Source organism: Electrophorus electricus, chromosome 22, assembly GCF_041902795.1.
Source record: "Electrophorus electricus isolate QZ-2024a chromosome 22, ASM4190279v1, whole genome shotgun sequence".
Taxonomy (NCBI): domain Eukaryota; kingdom Metazoa; phylum Chordata; class Actinopteri; order Gymnotiformes; family Gymnotidae; genus Electrophorus; species Electrophorus electricus.
This window is the reverse complement of record NC_137518.1, coordinates 2,368,718-2,388,126: the sequence shown is the minus strand read 5'-3', so window position 1 is coordinate 2,388,126 and position 19,409 is coordinate 2,368,718. Positions and strand designations below refer to the sequence as shown.

At 47.4% G+C, this 19,409-nt stretch overlaps 1 protein-coding gene across 3 annotated transcripts in view; it reads right to left on the bottom strand.

Moving 5' to 3' along the window:
• The window catches only part of igsf21a (immunoglobin superfamily, member 21a), a 158,502-nt gene that overhangs the window by 74,861 nt on the left and 64,232 nt on the right, over positions 1-19,409 (bottom strand). The gene's annotated exons all lie outside the window — the stretch shown is intronic.

The window sequence follows — 19,409 nt, the reverse complement described above, 5'->3', positions numbered from 1 at the left end:
AAGAATAATAGCTTGGCAGTTATGGAATGCGTGTAGGCAGGTCCTCAGCTATTTGATTAAACAAATTTGATTAAGAGAATCGTCGAGAAGAAGGCCACTTAGCACAAGAGAAGCGAAACACTGAACCACGTACGTGGGTGTGGAAATCTCATCTGCATTTCTCTCCTTTCTCTCAGTTCATGTTTCCCCCGTCCCAAGCTGCAAATGAATAATATTGGAGTTGATTGCACTGACGCCTCGGAGCACACAGGCTTGTTGGCGGGGGGGGGCGGGGGGGGGTCAGAGACGGGGGCATATTAAGACGAACAGTAAACTATTATTAGCTGTAGGTAGTTGGGCATTAGCTGAACGTGATTAATAAGCGTGCCGTCAGGCCGGTGGTGACAGACGCCGCAGCAGAGATTACCGGACCGGGTTGGCTCCACCGCCTTCAAACTGGAGCCTGTTCACATTCTGCAGGGTGAGGGAGCACTTGCTTATTATCAGGTCCCCATAGCTCAAGGAATAATATGCGTGTGTGTGTGTGTGTGTATGCATGTGTGTGCACGTGTGTGGAAACACACCATTATGCACTTGTATTTTCAGCTGGAGGTGTTTGCTGTGTGCCAAGGTCTCTGAGGAGCCCTGAGGTGGAATGTGACACACACACACACACACACACACACACGTGCACATTGTAGCAGGCAATATCCATCAGTCTTAGCATGTGTGCCATTATGCTAAGCTCACTCTGCACACGGAGAGGATAATTTAAGCTCTCTCCACTTCTACACACTAACACAGCGGCTAAGTAAACAAACACACCGAGAAACACCCTGCAGCATCAAGGGACATGGCTGTGTCGATCTAAAAGGACTTATGGAGATTTGGGCCAGTTTAAGCTGAGGAGACCACTGCCTTCACCGCAGGCTGGCGTGAGGGGCAAGAAGGGGCATTTACAATGGACAGTGCCCGTATGAGGTGCACTGCTCTGACTGACTGCGATCAGACTACCGGCTGGCAGGCTGTTCCCCTGTCCATACGATCTCTGGCCCGGCCGATCCGGACATTGCATCAGGCAACGACTCAGCCGCGCGCAGGAAGAGTCGGCGGGGAGCCCCGCCCGACCCGCAGGGAGAGAGGGAGAGTGTGAAATTCGCCAGGTCGACATCTTCACCAGCTCAGGCCAGCCAGGCGTGTAAAGACCTGTCTGCAGAAGCGCTGTGAAGTTACTCCGCCCTTAAAACCCAGTGAAGGGGCAGTGTAGGGTCACAGCCTCCGACTGGGGAAAATCTCTCAGAAAAGGTGAGAAAAAAAACAACACATAAGGGTATATGGTGAAAGAGACAACGCGAAGATATGTGTGCGGTGGCGGGCGTGAGAGACACATGAAGAGAGAGAGAGAGCGATGGGGTGGCTGCACAGGGGAGCACGTCTGCGTGTCCGTGTGTAACGGCTGTTAAGTGCTTACTTGGTCGTGGCGAGGCAGTTGGGATGTTGGCGGGCCGCGCGGGTCTTAAGAAAGGTGTGAGCAACCCGGACCCCTCACCCCTGACCCGGACGCGCCAAGGGGGACGAGCTGCGGCTGGGGGGGCCTCTCCTCCACTCTCTCTCTACCACTCTCTCCCTCTACCACTCTCTCTCTACCACTCTCTCCCTCTACCACTCTCTCTCTACCACTCTCTCCCTCTACCGCTCTCTCTCTACCACTCTCTCCCTCTACCGCTCTCTCTCTACCACTCTCTCTCTACCACTCTCTCCCTCTACCGCTCTCTCTCTACCACTCTCTCCCTCTACCGCTCTCTCTCTACCACTCTCTCCCTACCACTCTCTCTCTACCACTCTCTCTCTACCACTTTCTCTCTCTACCACTCTCTCTCTACCACTCTCTCTCTCTACCACTCTCTCTCTACCACTCTCTCCCTACCACTCTCTCCCTCTACCACTCTCTCTCTACCACTCTCTCTCTACCACTTTCTCTCTCTACCACTCTCTCCCTCTACCACTCTCTCTCCTCCACTCTCTCTCTCTACCACTCTCTCTCTACGACTCTCTCTCTACCACTCTCTCTCCTCCACTCTCTCTCTACCACTCTCTCCCTCTACCACTCTCTCTCTCTACCACTCTCTCTCTACCACTTTCTCTCTCTACCACTCTCTCCCTCTACCACTCTCTCTCCTCCACTCTCTCTCTACCACTCTCTCCCTCTACCATTCTCTCTATCACTTTCTCTCTCTACCACTTTCTCCCTCTATCACTCTCTCTCTCTACCTCTCTCCCTCTACCACTCTCTCTCTACCACTCTCTCTCTCTACCACTCTCTCCCTCTACCTCTCTCTCTCTACCACTCTCCCTCTACCACTCTCCCTCTCTACCACTCTCTCTTTACCACTCTTTCTCTACCACTCTCTCTTTACCACTCTTTCTCTACCACTCTCCCTCTCTACCACTCTCTCTTTCTACCACTCTCTCTTTCTACCACTCTCTCCCTCTACCACTCTCTCTTTCCACCACTCTCTCTTTCTACCACTCTCTCTCTACCACTCTCTCTTTCTACCACTCTCCATCTACCACTCTCTCTCTACCACTTTCTCCCTCTATCACTCTCTCTCTACCACTCTCTCCCTCTACCTCTCTCTCTCTACCACTCTCTCTCTCTACCACTCTCTCTCTCTACCACTCTCTCCCTCTACCGCTCTCTCTCTACCACTCTCTCTCTCTACCACTCTCTCCCTCTACCTCTCTCCCTCTACCACTCTCTCCCTCTACCACTCTCTCTCTCTACCACTCTCTCTCTACCACTCTCCCTCTACCACTCTCCCTCTTTACCACTCTCTTTAAAACTCTTTCTCTACCACTCTCTCTCTCTACCACTCTCTCTTTCTACCACTCTCCATCTACCACTCTCTCTCTCTACCACTCTCTCTTTCTACCACTCTCTCTTTCTACCACTCTCTTTCTACCACTCTCCATCTACCACTCTCGCTCTACCACTCTCTCTTTCTACCACTCTATCTCTACCTCTCTCCCTCTACCACTCTCTCTTTCTACCACTCTCCATCTACCACTCTCCCTCTACCACTCTTTCTCTACCACTCTCTCTCTACCACTCTCTCTCTCTACCACTCTCCCTCTACCACTCTCTTTCTACCACTCTCCCTCTACCACTCTCCCTCTACCACTCTCCCTCTACCACTCTCTCTGTACCACTCTCTCTCTCTACCACTCCCTCTTAGTCCCTCTCTCTCCACCACTCCCTCTTAGTCCCTCTCTCTCCACCTCTCTTCTTAACCCCTTCTCTCTCTCTCTCTCTCTCTCTCCTTTCCCTCTGTCTCTTTCACTCTGTGCTCTCTCCCTCTCTCCCCACATCACTACCCTCTATCCTGCTGTCCAGTGCAGCGCCCACCACCAGTGGCAGCATGGATCTGGCAGGCGGGTTAGCTCGACCCCCTGGCTCGACAGATGAAAGTGCAAGGATCTCCATCGTTTCCTCGTGCCACTCGTCCCCTGGGAGCGCGAGAGAGATGACGCAAAAAAAAAAAAAAAAAAAAAAGGTGCGGAAAACAACATTGAGAAGACACGGGGAAAGGATAAAAAAAGAGCCATCCCAGAACAGCCAAATTGCTCTCTAAGTGTTCCGCCCTCCTGCCATCGGACTTTAGCGAGCCCAGCTGCTGTGGTTCCTGGCAGGACGCATGTGGGCGCGTGTGCGCGTCTGAGCTTGCTGTCATGTCTCCGTCACGCCTGTACTGAGTGGTGGGATGATGCGTGTGGCCACTGAGCGCGCCTCATCGCGAGGGCAGGGAAGCAGAATCGGACCGGGCCAGAACCGGACCAGACCCGGGTGGTGGTGTATGACGTGTCCAGATTTAAGAAACTGTTAGTGTTGCCCCGGAGAAATGAAGCCATGTGTCCCTTAAAGCAGTAAATAAAACGTAACCAGCATCTCAGTCATACACTAAAAAATCATATTCACCATTACAGTGAAATACTCTCACTGCCAGCCCAGTAAATAAGGCATTATTTACCAACAAAAACTACAACATTAAGCCCTTTGTCCTGGCCTGACTTCATTTTAGGCACTTCATACTGCACAAAGCCAAACGTCATCAATAATCACACTGCATGGTGAGTAAAACGGAGAAAACAGAGAGAGAGATCAAGAGAGTGGCGTGGATGTGGTCACAGAGTCATACACACAATAAGATGATATCTAGTCCCGGCACGAGAGATTCAAGGACGGGGAATCCCTCGAACGTGCTCCTCCGAGCGGAGGATCTGGTACGTGCAGAGCCTTACGCTCACCAGGCCCTGTGAGTTCACGCACGCACGCAATAACCTGGCACCTTTCTCTCGAGCTCACGTCGCTCGGCGAGAAACGGCACACCGCCCCGCCCTATCATCCTTGCCGCGCCGTTGTTTTTTTTTTTTTTTTCACTCATATCATCTTTCCTGGACTCCAGGCTGGATGTCGGAGTGGAAGAATCACCTAATGGAGTATAAGGCACCTGGAGAAGTTTCAAACCAGCAGCTAAATGAAGTGGCGCACAACCATAGAAAACAGACTTGGCTGCAGTCCTTACGTACGTACAGTCCGCGCTGTCGTGATTATGAAGTTTTTTAATTAATTCCCCAACTACGTCGAGATTGTTTTTTATTAATTCCCCGAGTGCGTTCTGGCCATTAACTTCAGCCAGCAGCTGAACAAAGAGAACAATGTTAACACGAGCGACTATGACAAAGCCCTTCAGCGGCACAGGCTGGGTGAAGAAGGACAAAAACATTTCTCCAGGAACGAGTACGTCATACATCATTCTTTTATTTTTTCCCACCGACTGCATACAGCGGAGACCTGCACGGGCTGCACAGGAGTGGATGGCAGATGGGAGAAAATGGATGCCACAAGTCACTCTTTGTTTGCCTTGTATGAGATATACAGCTGTATTCAGAGACAGATGAATGTTTTGTCTCACCCCCAATACCTTGTGCAGAATCGGCGCGTGGTGGTCGACCTCCGGGCCCCCGAGCTGCTGAGGCTTTTTAAAAGATGGATTCGGGAGATGATTCAGCACTGCGCTTTTCTCCGGATCGGAGAATGACAGCGTCAGCCTGATCGCCCAAGTCAGGTGGACGCCGGTACCAGTGCTCGAGGCCGTACCAAAGCCAAGTTTTCCTGCTGTGGGAGTCCCCTCTCTTTCTCTCTCTCTCTCTCTCTCTCTCTCTCTCTCTCTCTCTCTCTCTCTCTCTCTCTCTGCCTCCCTTGCACGCGTGCACACACTCACAGGTCAGGGAGTCGTAGCATTAGCAAGGAGACCATGTGTTTTGCTTTTATCGCATCGCTTCCTCTCCGCGGAGTCGCTCGCCGCAGATCAAAAAGTGGGAACAAGAAATGGATTAAAAAGACATTAAAGAGAAAGGGGAAGTGCCTTTAAAATGCCCATCCGGTGCCAACTTTCCAAACCGAGAAGGAAAATAAAGAGCTCTCCTCCTGAGATGTAAAACAGGAGCAAGTGAGAGGGATCATTGGGAGGGTATTTGGATGTGTTCCCTTTTAGTTTCACTGGAGAGGAAATGTGAACCCCGACTTCTGCCTCGAGCCCAAAAGAGTCCACAGCACTGCCAAGTCGGGACATCACAGTGAACATGGAGAGTCGCTCTGGAGTAGAAATAAAAGCATGCAAGCCAAGTGGACAAATTAGCCAGTGGATCTATACAACCACGCACATGCCTCGGGGCAGGGCTCATATGTGAGAGCGCGTGTGAGGCATGGGGCGGCGTCTTCCGAGGCCAGATGGGAGGAATCCCAGAGAGTGATGGAAACCAGCAAAGCTCAGATTCTGTGGGGCCTCCAGAGCTACACAGATGAGCAAGAAATGGTGAATGTCACATCCAATCCTCTCACTTCACCCGCTACCTCCATCACGGACTCCAACTCCCATGATCCTCTGACCAGCTTCGCTAAAACCCCCTTTGCATACTGATCACACCTGTTCTCTATCTGGCCATCTCTCCCTATGTACTCAGGCTTTTGTTTGCAGTTGAGATCTTGCAACGTCTCATTGTGTGTTTTCCTGTGTTTCTAAGTCATCTTTGTTATATTCTCTGGCGTTTTGTCTCTGATTACTGTTTTATTTTGCTCTGTTTGCTCTGTTTACCAGCCTGGTGCTGGACCTTTGCCTGGATTACAGCCTGGACCTCTGCCTGGATTATTGCTGTGACTTTGTTTTGTTTATTTGTTTTATTAATCTTGGGACATTCCTTGATAAGCCTGCATGAAAAAAATTTTTTTTTGGTCCTGTATCTCCGTCTGTCCGCAAACCGACCAGACAATTGAAAAAATGGCGAAGGGGGAGAACAAGACAGTGACCAGCATCGTAGCGCGAGGAATCACATTGAAATCCCAGCCGTGCATTAAACCCAGCCTTCTCACTTCGACACTGGACGTGTTGCCGACGGGGGGCCGGGCGTCACGCTGGGCAGGTCGCCGGGCTCAGACCACCCGGCCCTCATCAAATAAAGCCGTGAGCCAGGCGGCACTGACGAGCTGTGCGAGCTTTTGTTCAGCATGAAGAGTATTTTTTCTGCCTCTTCTTCCCTGACGCGGTCGCACGTTCACAGCAGCGGCCTGATAGGGAGAGGACAAGTGCCTCGCGTCTGACATACTCTAACGGCCTTTAAAAGAGCCGTAAAAAGGGGGACTTTGACAGATTTATCTGATGCTATGAATTTGCACTGATGTTTATGTGTCTCCGCGTTTTATGCGAGGACGTGAATGGGGTAATTGAATCAGTAAGCGGCGAGCGCTTGCGTTCTCATTCCGGAGGCTTGGCTTCTTCTCCCGGGCACCTAGGGCCAAGGACTTAGGAGATCTAAATCACCGCGACGTGCTTACGATTCTGGATTCAGTCAATGCATTAACGGCATTCTGTACATAAAATACAGTGTAAAGCCTGTAGAACAGAAATCAACAGTTTTAAAGATGCATAAGTGTGCTGGAAACAAGAAGGATTTATCAGCGTAGTCAACATTTCCGAGCTCACGAATCGTCCCCCCGCGACTGCCGTAGTATGTTTACAGTGGGGGGTTTTCGGTCCCTCTCTTGGGGCCATGCAGGCAAGTTTCCGATTCTTGCTGCTGTATCACACTCCACCCAGCTCATGAAGGGCTTGTTGAAAGTTTAAACCAGTGCCTCCAGAACCGGCGTTAAAAAGCCCCGGTTTAGAATTTCTGCGCACATACCCAGATGAAGCAGAGAGAGAAAAAACAAAAGCACACATCTTATGACATGAGCTACGTAAAATTGTTTTGGCTCGCTGACGCGGGTCATAGTGTTGACGGTTTGATCAGAGGCACATGGACAGGTTCACACCGGCACGTCCGGGCGAGGCTCTTCCGCGCGCAGGTGGCGGCCGACACCTCCGCCCGTCTCCCCGGTCACACTGGGGCAGCTGTGTCCTGGGAGACCCGAGAATCGAATTCACAACCTGCAACCACTGTGAAATTGCAAACGCAGCGAGTCACCCACAGGGCAGCGTTTCTTCCAGCCCTGTTTCTGTTCAGCCTGGTGCCCCCAGAGCCAACCTCGCCATCAAAGATCGGAGGCTACGCGGATGGGGCTAGTGAAATCTGATGATATGCAAATCATTTTGCTATTTCCATATCATTTGCTCGAGTCATCAGCTACCTGCCAAAAGGCTGATTTGGGTGCCGATTTCAAGCATAGCAAAAATTCTATTACGAATCGGAAAAAAAGGAAAAGCAATAAAAAGGCCAACAGACATTTTTAAAATAAGTTTACTTTTTATCTCAGGAAGGATTGTTGCCTCTCTGATTCCAGCAACATCAAAGGCTTATTTTGAGCTTGTTGAAGATCCGACGTGCAATCCCGTTTGTCATATAACTTTGGGAGACTGAACTCACTATATCAGGAAAAGAAAGACAAGCCGCTTCAAATCGAGGAACGGTTTGACGTCAAACAACCGCAAACGGATTTTTAAGGTGTGAAATGTCTGGAGAGACTCATGTTGTGTTCTGATGGATTCATTCCTGTGGTTAGTCCTGTGGTTATAATTAATCTGTTGTGGTTAATATGCCACATTCCTAAAGTTGTCCTGTGCTGTGGCAGGCACTTTGATTTCAGGGCTATTTTTAGTCAAGCTTACTAGGAGAAAATCCTCCAGTTCCATACTACTTTCTCATGTTAGTTAAACAAGCGTGGAGGGAAAAACAAAAATTAGAGAGTGTACGAGCCAAAACAAGACGTAAAAATATGACAGTCATTTGCTTAAAAAACACCATGTAATAAAACAAGATGTGGGACAGTCCTCGGGAGGACCGCGGGCTTTCTGTGTTCCCTGGGACGGCAGGTACATCCCACAGTAAGCATTCCTGTCAACTATTACTGCCGGTGGGGGGGGGGGGGGGGGGGGGGGGGGGGATTGGGGCGATAATCTGGAGGTGTGTTGTGGAGGAGTGTGGGATGAAAATGGTAGAGGAAGGCTTCTGATTTTTATCCCCTGATTCCACTTGGGCACCTGCTCGCGTCCTCGTTGGCAAAGCGAGGAGAACAGTTTACGCAGATCGTATATAATCCGGCCAGCGTGCCAGTCCCCACAACAATTACGACAAAGGCTGTGGTTAGCAGGAATTTATGGGACTTTGGCTGAAACTCTGGAACGCTGGCCAAAAAAGTAAGGGTGCGATGGAAGCATGGGGCCTGTTCTCAGTATACCGGTGGCGACGTAATTTCATAATTCCTTACCTTGAAATGGAACGAAGACTCTTTGGGAGAGTGTTTGCCTGAATCTGAGATTAACTGTCATCTTGAGACATAAGAAGATGACCAATCCCATCGACGTGGCTCGCAAAGAATACTCATCTATGGTTTATTAAATCCTTTAATTGAACTATCAAGACAAGCCATAAGTTCTTCAGGTTGTTGGCTTTTCAATAACTTGTGTTTCCGTTCAACGTGACATATAATGAAAAAGTGTATTCATACCTGTGCCCAGTTTTGATTTATAGTGAATTTTTATTTTACCAGGCATAAAAAAAGGTTTCTTCTTTGAGGAAACAGCATAACAAAGTGGCAAAAGATAATGCTAGAGATAGAAACAATACATTTGTACTATTTCTGTTTTTTTCTTTGCATTTTTACTAAAATACCATGACTAAAGTTTCTATGGATTCTGTAGCGCACGCTTCTATACCATTCCAAATGGTCTAGTTCAGTTCTGTTCTCGAGCACCCTGATCAACTCTAAACCGAGAACAGCTGAGTCATAGTTCTGATTCACAGCAGTCAGGCCATGACTATAGTCACTGATCTTATTGAGGACCTGTAGCTGAGCACTGTGACTGCTCACAAGGCTATAAAGCAACATTCAAATGTTTTCGAGTGCTTGCAGTAAAAATACAAGGAGTTCCTCGGTGTGAAAAACCGGAAAGGCCAAAACACGACCCCTGCGCTGGTAGTGTCAGAGGCCGTGCAGAATCCGCAGAGCACCAGCAAGGCCATCCTGGCAAGTATGAGCAATACTGGTGTCAGCGTCTCGAGGAGGACATGCCAGCAGATCAGAACGAGAAAACTGGCCTGCGTTAAAATTCTGCATGAAAGCATCAGGCAGTCTGGAGCCTCCAACGAGACAATGGTCCGAAACACGTGGCCAGACTGGTGAAGAAAGGGTTAACAGAAAGCGACATCGGCAGTCTGGAGTGACCCAGCCTGAGTCCAGACTTGAATCCCATTGAGAAAATGTGGTGGGAAACTGAGTGATGGCAAGGAAGCTTTCCAAATTTCATTGCAAAAGTGGTCCAGAAATTCCAGAAATCCCAAAGCTAGTTAGTAATTAAGGCTTTGCCACTGACTACATAGAAAGGGTATGAATAATTATGAACTTGGCATTTTTCGCAGAAATGTAAAAACAAGCCTAAAAATAGATCACTTTTTATTTCTAGTTCTAACACAAGGTCTTACCATCTTTTTCACATGTTTGTCATTTCTAGCCAGAGGAAAGCTACTGGTGAAATAAAAATTAATGATAAAATAAAAAATTGGCATATATATATATATATATATATATATATATATATATGTCATGACTTTCCCAACGCAAAAGACTATGTGCATCAAAAGCCAAACCTTTGCCAGCACAGAGAAACTTTTCAAATTTGAAGTCTTGTTTACTTCCATAAATGGCACACTGCCAGCACAAGGGAGCACCTGGCCTTGAGGGAGGTGGGATATCTCTGGATTTGACAAATCATTAACTCAGCGAGCAATTAATGGCTTGCATGAAACAGGCCTCAGTAAAATCTACGCGCTTCGGAAGAGAGATAATCAAAGAACGTGAAGGGTAAAAGCAGGCTTTCATCTTAACTACGGTGCTTTAGAAATCTCATTTTTATTTATATATTTCTGAGCTTAGTCTTAATGAACTAAATGGTAGCAGCAGGAAACTTGAAATTTGTCTTAATGTGGGAACATCTTTATTAGTCCTTTATTACTACCTCCCTGGCAGACAACAGCATCACGCTCGAAGTCAATCAGTGGCACCATTAACAACACACTTCCATTAAAACAGCTTTAACACGCTTATCCCCCCACCCCCCACCAAACGGAGCAGGTTTCATGTTTAGCATCCTCTAAATGGATGAACAGGCATGGCAGACTCAGGTCTGCAGACCTCCTGGAGATCACCCGATGACGCTCATTAAGACAAGAAGGTCTGCCGAGACTTTGTGAGACGCCAGTCTGCACCAGGCCGCGGCTCTTGCAGAAGGACCCTGTGATGGTCTAATCCGTGACACATCTCACACGTGCGCCCCCGCGCCTGACGCATAATGTCTAACTCCCAGCATTACGTCATCTCTGGCCTCCAAGTGGAAGAGTTAAACAGAGGAATCAATGGCTGTAGTGCTGCAGGCGTTCTGATAGGTCACATCACCAGTTAAACTCTGAGAGTGACACTCTGACAGTGACTCTGCGTCTCGACACCATCCTGCAGAGCTGCCTCTGGGCTCAAGTCTTCACTCCATACAGACTGCCAGCCTTGACTCAACACACACGCACTCAGACACACACACACACACACACACACACACACACACACACATACACACGTCAGCGCAGCGAAGACCAAGCGGCCTGCCCTGGATTTGGGTGGGTGTGACTCTTAAAATTCCATCATCTAGCATTCCTTCAGATCGGCTGAGAGCAGACTGATGCAATCACCACATAATTGTTTCTCATTCGTGGCTCGTGCAAAATTCTGTTAAATCTACTCCCACAAATTGCAGACACATTCGGGCCAGTTACCATCCATATGTCTCATGTTAATGTCTATCACCAGGATCATTTAAAGCTGCGCTTAGGAAATTCTCTTCCTGAAAGTGCCTACGTTGCCCCCCCCCCATTCACCAGCACCGCCGGAAGATGAAACCCAGCTGCCGATGCGTCCCAGCTGTGGTTATGGGAGTGCTAACAACACTTGGTCTGCGCACCCAATCGATTGCGAGCGAGGCGACCATTAGCAGCGCAGGCAAGCGGCAGGGGCCCTGGCAGCCCCAAACCAGCAGCGCCTTTGTTTGGGGACGCGTGACATCCGTCTGCCTGATCGCATCAAGGCCACTGTGGAGGAAAAAAAATAAAAAATAGCCCTTAGAAGTGCTTAGATTCCTTGGCCCGTCATCGACCCCTTGCACTTCAGCGAGAGAGGTATTGGAGAACTCTCAGCGGCTTTTTATTTGATTTTAAATAAAACTAGGAAGACAAAATAACTACGCATTAGGGAGAAACACGATGATGCAAGCATACTGGAAGGAAGATATGTTTTAATGGAGGAAATGCTCTGCTATTGAGAGTCATTGCTCTGCTAGAGACATTGATAAAACCACATAAAAGCCATTATCTGATTCCCAGGTCCAGCCGTGTCTTTTTCAGTACTTCTCTCTTTATTTGCCCCTTCTATCCTGCCTCTGACTTGCCGCACTGCACGCGTCCGCTGGTCTCCTGAGCTCCTGCTCCAGTTCGGCGGGGGCTTTGCTATCTGAACCTACAACGTATTCCTTGTTTTCGCTAAGTCTAACAGTGGATCAATTTGACCCCGGTGGTATTGCTTTTGTCTGGACCCGGCCCACTCCGGAGAGAGGCAGATCCTTATCCTCTCCCATTTGTCACGGCGAAACGCACGATTCGAGCCGGCTCCTAGAAGGCGGGGTGGATTTCGCTTCGCGGCGCGGAGAAATTGTTCTAATCGCCGTGTCATTTGTCACTTCGCTCCTCCATCTAATCGCTGTGTGCAAGCGAGCCCCGTCCAGTAGCTCCTTAATGTGGACAGTGATTCATGTCTGGCCGGGGGAGTGGGTGCGTGGGGGTGAGGGGGTACAGACTGATGTACGGAGTGGAGTAGTCAAGCGAAATGTCTTCACGCTGGCCAAGATCTCGCGGGCTCGTTGGGGAAATCAGCTGCTAATTCTTTGGACATGACGCGCATCAGGTGGACGGGCAGCTCATGTGGCGCGCGTGTCGCAAATCATAATGGCAAAGCGATGACATCGCCTAAAAAATGGCCTTAAAAAAGAGGCGGGAGGTTTTATATAACGCTTGTGACAGCGGAGCAGAGTTCGCTCGGCCTCGCGTCTCTCCTTTCGTGTACACGTGCCTCGCTGGCTTTGTCGCTTACTTTCACTCTTTGTAAGCCCTGGCAGCCGACACTCATGCCCAAAAGACAAAGGCCAAACTGTGAACGCTTCCGCAATGAATTCACTTCAATGTTGTTGTTTTTTCCATTGAAAAATGACTCTACTTCTTTTTTTTTTTTTAACGAGCCAGAATCTCAGAGCCTTCATTTCTGCCAGCATCTAATTCTGAAGCACATTATTTAAAAAAAACAAAAAAACAAACAAACAAATAAACCAAGATGCAATAAGCAGGAATCTCAATAAATGCTGCGATCTATAAAAGGAACCACGTGGTTGAAGCCTGTTCATGAATGTAAGGCCAGGGAAAGCAAGTCTTTAATAGCACACCCACATAATGCATGCACTACACAGACCTGAATAAAACCCAACTACATAAAAAGAGAAACAACTTTAAAACAGTATAGAAACAGATCTAAAGATGTAGATATAAATAGAGGTAGACATAGGCATATAATGACAATAGAAATAAACAGTAAAGATTAAAGGAAAAATGTATAAAAACATTAGGAAAAAATTGTATTATGGAAATGCAGTCTAAGCAGTGGATTATTAGTACTATATGTTAGTAAATTAGTAGTAATTTATTTAAGGTAGGAAAATGGACATGATAGAAATTTGCATAATTGTAAAGCATAAATAAATGCAAATGTAACATTGGCTGCTAAAGAGTAATTCGCGTTTGGAACCGGAGGGGTTAGCACAGTCAAAGGTTTCAAGGAAACCAGTACATTGGGCTCCGAATCCGACTTTATAGGCTGGAACCAAATCTGTGACCAAAAGGTCCGCGCGTCGCTAGGATACTGCTGCCATAGCAGGTTCTGCAGTACCGTGATATGTGCAACAGAACATGAACCTGAAAGGGAGTATATTTTCTCATGGAGTCTTTCATTTCTTTCTCTGATCACATACGTAAGCGAACGTAATTGATCAATTAAGTTAGATCATCAAGCACTCAATCAGTTATTAGGATTAGTAGTTATTTTAAAAAGCAGCTCTACAGTGACAATCTGATGTAATTACAGCAATTTAATGTCAATTTCACAAGTGAGAGGGCAGCTTGTGGCTATGGGAAGAGTTAGGCCAGAAACTCGGCGGTTGCACTCTGAAGATGTACAAAGCAGACCAGATGTGAATGAGTTCTTATCCTGCTAAGGTGACCTTGAGCAAGGACCTTTAACGACGCTGGCTTACACGGCCGCGCGTTTGCAGGGAAGCGTCTGCCGGCAAGCCTCGGAACACATCGGTAAAGTCTCGGCTGACGGCGCGCATGAAAGACACGTTTTATGAGCATAACATGGGAAATAAATTAATCTGTCGGGAAACCGTAACCCGATGACAAATGGACAGGATTATTCTTTAGCTGACCACAATCTCGGTGCGGATCGGAGAAGGGCAAAGCAAGGTGACAGACTGTGAAACAATCAATTTCACAGTGAGGATTTTTAACTACAGATAGAGTCTTTGAGTGAAGAGCGATAGAAAGGAGAACGAGGGATTCGCGTGTCCCATTAAAGAGAGATAAGGAGTGGGATGGCTCTAGCAACTGGACTTGGTGCCTACCCAGCATGCCCTGCTTAAGCCCGTCCTCTCACGCGCATACACTCAATGGAGTCATAAATCCGGTCCGCTCTACGCCCGCCCGGAACGTTTCGCCCCGAGGATGCTACAGGAATCGGAAGTTCCTTCTGTGGCCTGCTTTCGGGGAGAGCGCTTCTTCTTTGCCCGCGTCTCTACACAGCTGGCATGGCCATCGCGCAGAGCGAGGCGTCAAATTAATATTCCTTTAACTCGGCTCTGCTCAGACTCAGCTCGGAATGAGAGGTCAGCTTCTCATTTTATGCTGACAAAAATCTATTACAAAACCCATCTTTCTCCCGTGTGCACTACACCCACCGGAGGAGGGGGAGGCTTCGTTAATTGTTACTCGGCCACGACTCCGACCCAGACAGCCGGAGGTCACGTCAGGATGGTACACCTATTGATCCGGCTCAGTGCTTCAGGGGACTGGGATCGGGAGAGGAGGAAAGATTGGAAGAAAAATATGATTCTTTTTACATGGAATGACCACCTGAAGACAGATTACACTGCAAGCTAGCCTGGTTTGCATCAACTGCTAAAAAAAAAAAAAAAAAAAAAAAAAAGAGTTTATCGCAGTAGTCCATCACTCCATCTTGTGTGCGTCTGGAAATGCTTTTTCGGAGCAAAAAAGTTAAACAGCTAAAACAAACGGTACGGCTGTAATGAAAAGTTATTCGCATGCACCGTGTAACCTGCACAGCATGGCGTCCTGTTCCTTTAGCTGGATGTGGCTGAGCTTCATGCTGATCTAACTGCTTATTCAACACACCGATCCCCACTGCTTTCAGCAGGGACAACGTGCTTCAAAGCACAGCACGACTTCCTGTAAACGCGGGGCTCGTTGTGATGCTGTCGGGTTCTCACTGCCACTCTCACACGGAGTGCGTTTCTGAACACTCTCGGAAACATTTGTCAAGTCCAGACTGTGTACTTGGAAGAAGAAGAAGAAGAAGAAGAAGAAGAAGAAGAAGAAGAAGAAGAAGAAGAAGAAGAGGAAAAATAATAAGAACAACAACAACAACAACAAACAAACAAACAAGCAAGCAAAAAATATGGCAAGGAGAAAAATGTGTTGCTTGGAACGAAACCATCCTGGGAGTCCAGATTCAGCCGTGCCACAATGCCAGCTTTCTGAAGAGAACTGCAGGCCTGAACTAACTAGCCTTTACTTCCCACATCATTAGTCTTTATGACAAAACAACAAACTGAAGTATTTCTACATAATAAAACATGTGTTGAACCCATGGCAATAAAAATGTATAGCGACGTTAATAAATGGCGCGTTGGAGTCACGTTTGGCGTGAGTTAACAATGCACCAAACTTGAGTAAAAGCAAAGACATGTTCCACAGGAGCGCTTTCTCCCACGGAAAGCATGACTCTAGAAGTCACGGCTGCACGATGAACCGAGACTCAGAGTCTCATTCCAACGCTACCACAGGTGAGTGAGACTCTGATCCGCCCCTAATCACTTACTAATCACTTTCTTGTTTAAGCAGTCTGATATTGAAATTAAAATGAACTGCTGCAGCACTTTTGGGACCGCTGTTTCGGGAACAGTCTTAAAAACAAATCCTTAAAAAAACTTTTAAGAAGCTGCCTGCAAAGGAGATTTCCCATAGCTTGGTTAGCAGTCAATAGTTTAGGAATAAGACATTCTATTGGAACACGCTATTATTGTGGGTCTTCTGAAATAACAAAACAACAAGCTACAACTTTTAGTTTTATCTGAGTTAGTTTTTATAGATAGCATTCTGTATGTTCTCTTAGAGACATAGTGGGCATATTTCAGATGAAAATTTGATGAAATTTCAGTAATTTTAGTGATTCACAGAAGAAATGCAACATATGTTCATGTTTTTTCTAGGGCAGAACTCACACACACACACACACACACACACACACACACACACACACACACACACAACACATGTGCACATGTGCACAAAGATACACACACAAGCACATAAGTAAACCAACGCAATCCTGAATAATGTCTATTTTGACAAACAAATACAACATTTGAACACCTTCCTGTGCAGATTTTCCCATGAAATGTCCTCGGCTACCTCTCCAAATCCTTAAATGCATTGGAATACAGTACATTTTTCGAAGACTAATATCTATTTAAGTAGTGGCTAATTAGGAAAACGGGCTCAATTTTCACACATAGGGAAAAACCTTAGCCCTTCCCGCTTTGGTGAAGAATCATTGCACATGAAATGAATTGTGGAGGAAAGAGGTCTTGAAAAGGACTAATTAAGAAATCCCCAAAGAATATTAGCATTCCATTTCCCTCGCCTCTATTGCAAACACAGATAACACGGTCTTGTGCCTATCGCACTGGTAAGCACTGGTAATGATTCCCCCCCCCCCCAACCCGCACAATTCAATGTTTTAACAAAGGCGGCTCATTAGACACAACCCCATATTTAGAGGCCATTAGCAGAGCGGGAATTTGCATCTGTTGCTTCTCTCGGATGGACTTGTCGAAAAGAGGAGCGCAGAGCACATTTAGTCGTATCAAAGGGAACATTGACACCATTAGCGACATAACAGTCGTGTCCCCCATAAATCTGGCATCTCCTTTCGGGGGTGTCGGCAAAGTGTAAATATAAAGGCATATCAAACGATTATTTGGATCGTCAAACATCCGTTCTCTCATTACTGCGGTCTGCATGTTTGGACAACAAGGGTTTGATTACAGCGTCTAGTGCCTTTTAAATACTGTGAGGAGTGAAATCGGGAGAAGGCCGGCACGCAGCCTGCGATGTTGCGTGCACCTCACGATGAGGCGCGGCACGTTTCACGTCTCCAGAACACGCTCGGGGTTCAGCGTGTGTAGGGTGTGCGCGGATATACGCAAATATCCGTGGCCTGGTCAAATATCCTCCAGACACAGCCTGGTACGTGGGGTTTAAAGATATGCGCGGGACGGTATATTTAGTTTCTGCGCGCGACTCGTGCTGGCAGATCATGGGAGAAGCTCCACTGAGCTCCAGATCCGGGCGACAATAGCAGAGCACCGCAGGAGAGCAGCAGGCACTGGGGAGGAGAGGGGGAGGGGAGGAGAGGGGGAGGGGAGGAGGGGTTTGCGGCGGCAAGGATCGCGCTGCACTCGAGCCTGCAGGAGTGTGCTGTGTGTACACAAAGCTAGAGAGCCGTGCCCGCTCTCCCGTTTCCACGGCAACCCGGCGACGGGGTCCTTGAACTGCGCTTGTGCTCTCCGAACCTTGCCGATCTCGAGACTGCTGTGGCTAAGACTGCTGCTCCTCTGGGTCGGGCAGGCAGCCTTTTAAGGTGGATAGTATGGAGCACTAACTACACAGCGCCAAACAACACAGCGATACCTACACGAGTGCATGATGACAATTACATAATGCTAGGTGCACAATACTAAATACAATGAGCTAACACAATGCTAACTCCAACTGCAGGGCACTAATAACCCAACTCAAACTTTGTGATGCTAATTGCATGATGCTAACTATATAGTGCTATGTGCACAATGCTGACTACGAAGCACTGACAACATGGTGCTAACTTCACTATGCTACCGATATAACACTAAAAATACACAATGCTAACTACACAGTGCTAACTATGTGTCACACACATTGTACTAATGACTAATGTGAAGAACTGCTCAACCACAGCAGTAAAAAAAAGATGCCAACCACAGGAAGCTGCACACCCCCACACTCATGGATGCCAGATTATCTTGCCAAGAGCAGCTTCTTCTGCACAGTGTGATGCTTCAGTTTTCCGTAATGAGATTGTTGGAGACGTGGGCTATAGCGTCAGCGGGCGAAACAGAAAAGGAGGCTTGGGGGGGGGGGGGGTGGTTGGCAAGGAGGGGGACCGGGATCACAGTCGGGTCCAATCAGTCCGGCACAATCCGCCTGCACTTCAGGAAGTGACTTTGAGGAACAAGTATGCCAATAACTGTAAAATGAATGCGATAATCGGACACTAATACCAAATGATCGGATCGGAACAGGAAGTCGCCAGGAAAGAGCTATGTAGTCACGCTAATCTGCTGCACTGATCTAAACTCCATTCTCACAATGCAGCACTAAAACACTGCTCAGACTGCTTTCTCTCTTATCTAAATGAATTCTGAGCCAGTGATTGTTAGTACACAAAGGTTCAGCGTCTGATCATATTTATTAGATGAACAGCAGCACTCTGAAGGTACCCCATCACAGGGTGGAGCCCCGCTACTCCCTTCTAGCCATTAGCACAGCTTGCACTGACCTGCTCACCACACTGGGAGGACGAGCACCAAGACTGATCCCTGTACTGCTGCAAAGGCACTGGATAAACTTCCCCAGGCTGTCCAAACAGCTGAGTCCCTCTGTAAACAGACTGAAGTGCCACCCTTTTAAAAGAGCACTTAAATCAAACACTAATCATGCACTTAGTCACCTAAAAAAACAACAACAAAAACAACTAATATTCATTCTCTATGTGTGTTTATACAGGGCTTTAGTACTGTGGTATCCCTACACCCTAGCCTGTTTGTACCGGCATAGGAGGCAGCAAAGCACTTATGGATGTTGCTCTTGATAAAATCATCTGCCAAATGCTGTTAATGTAAAATAAATAAATAATAAAAGTCCCAATTTTCTTATTTCTTTATAAACCTACCGCACCAATTTTAACCGTCATGGAGCGTTCCGTATGAAGCTGCAAGCAGGTTCTCTGCGGCCATTTCAAATTGCCGGAGCAGTATGACTCCAGATGTGCTTTGGGAATCTCGTTATCAGTAGCCTCCAGACAAATACGGCAGCTGTGAGGTCTAACCCCGTGGGTGGGTGGAGCTCAGATACAAACTCCCAACTCCTTCCCATTGTGATATCAGACGCTAACTACGCCTACGCTCCACATTCAACTGTTCCATATTTGCATATTTATCAATATCGATTAAGGACAAGCATACCTGCAATGATATAGTCATTAAACCATGGGAAAATATCATTTGCAATTCTATGTGAGATTAAAGTTAAAAAAGAGAGATTGAAAATAAATAACGCACACTTAATTAAGAGCCTGGCGCTAACACTTCATGTCCACGTGCTGCAACAGGAACTGAAAAGTCTTTCTAAATAATAAAATGCGGATCACTTGGGCCCATTATATGCCCTTTTGT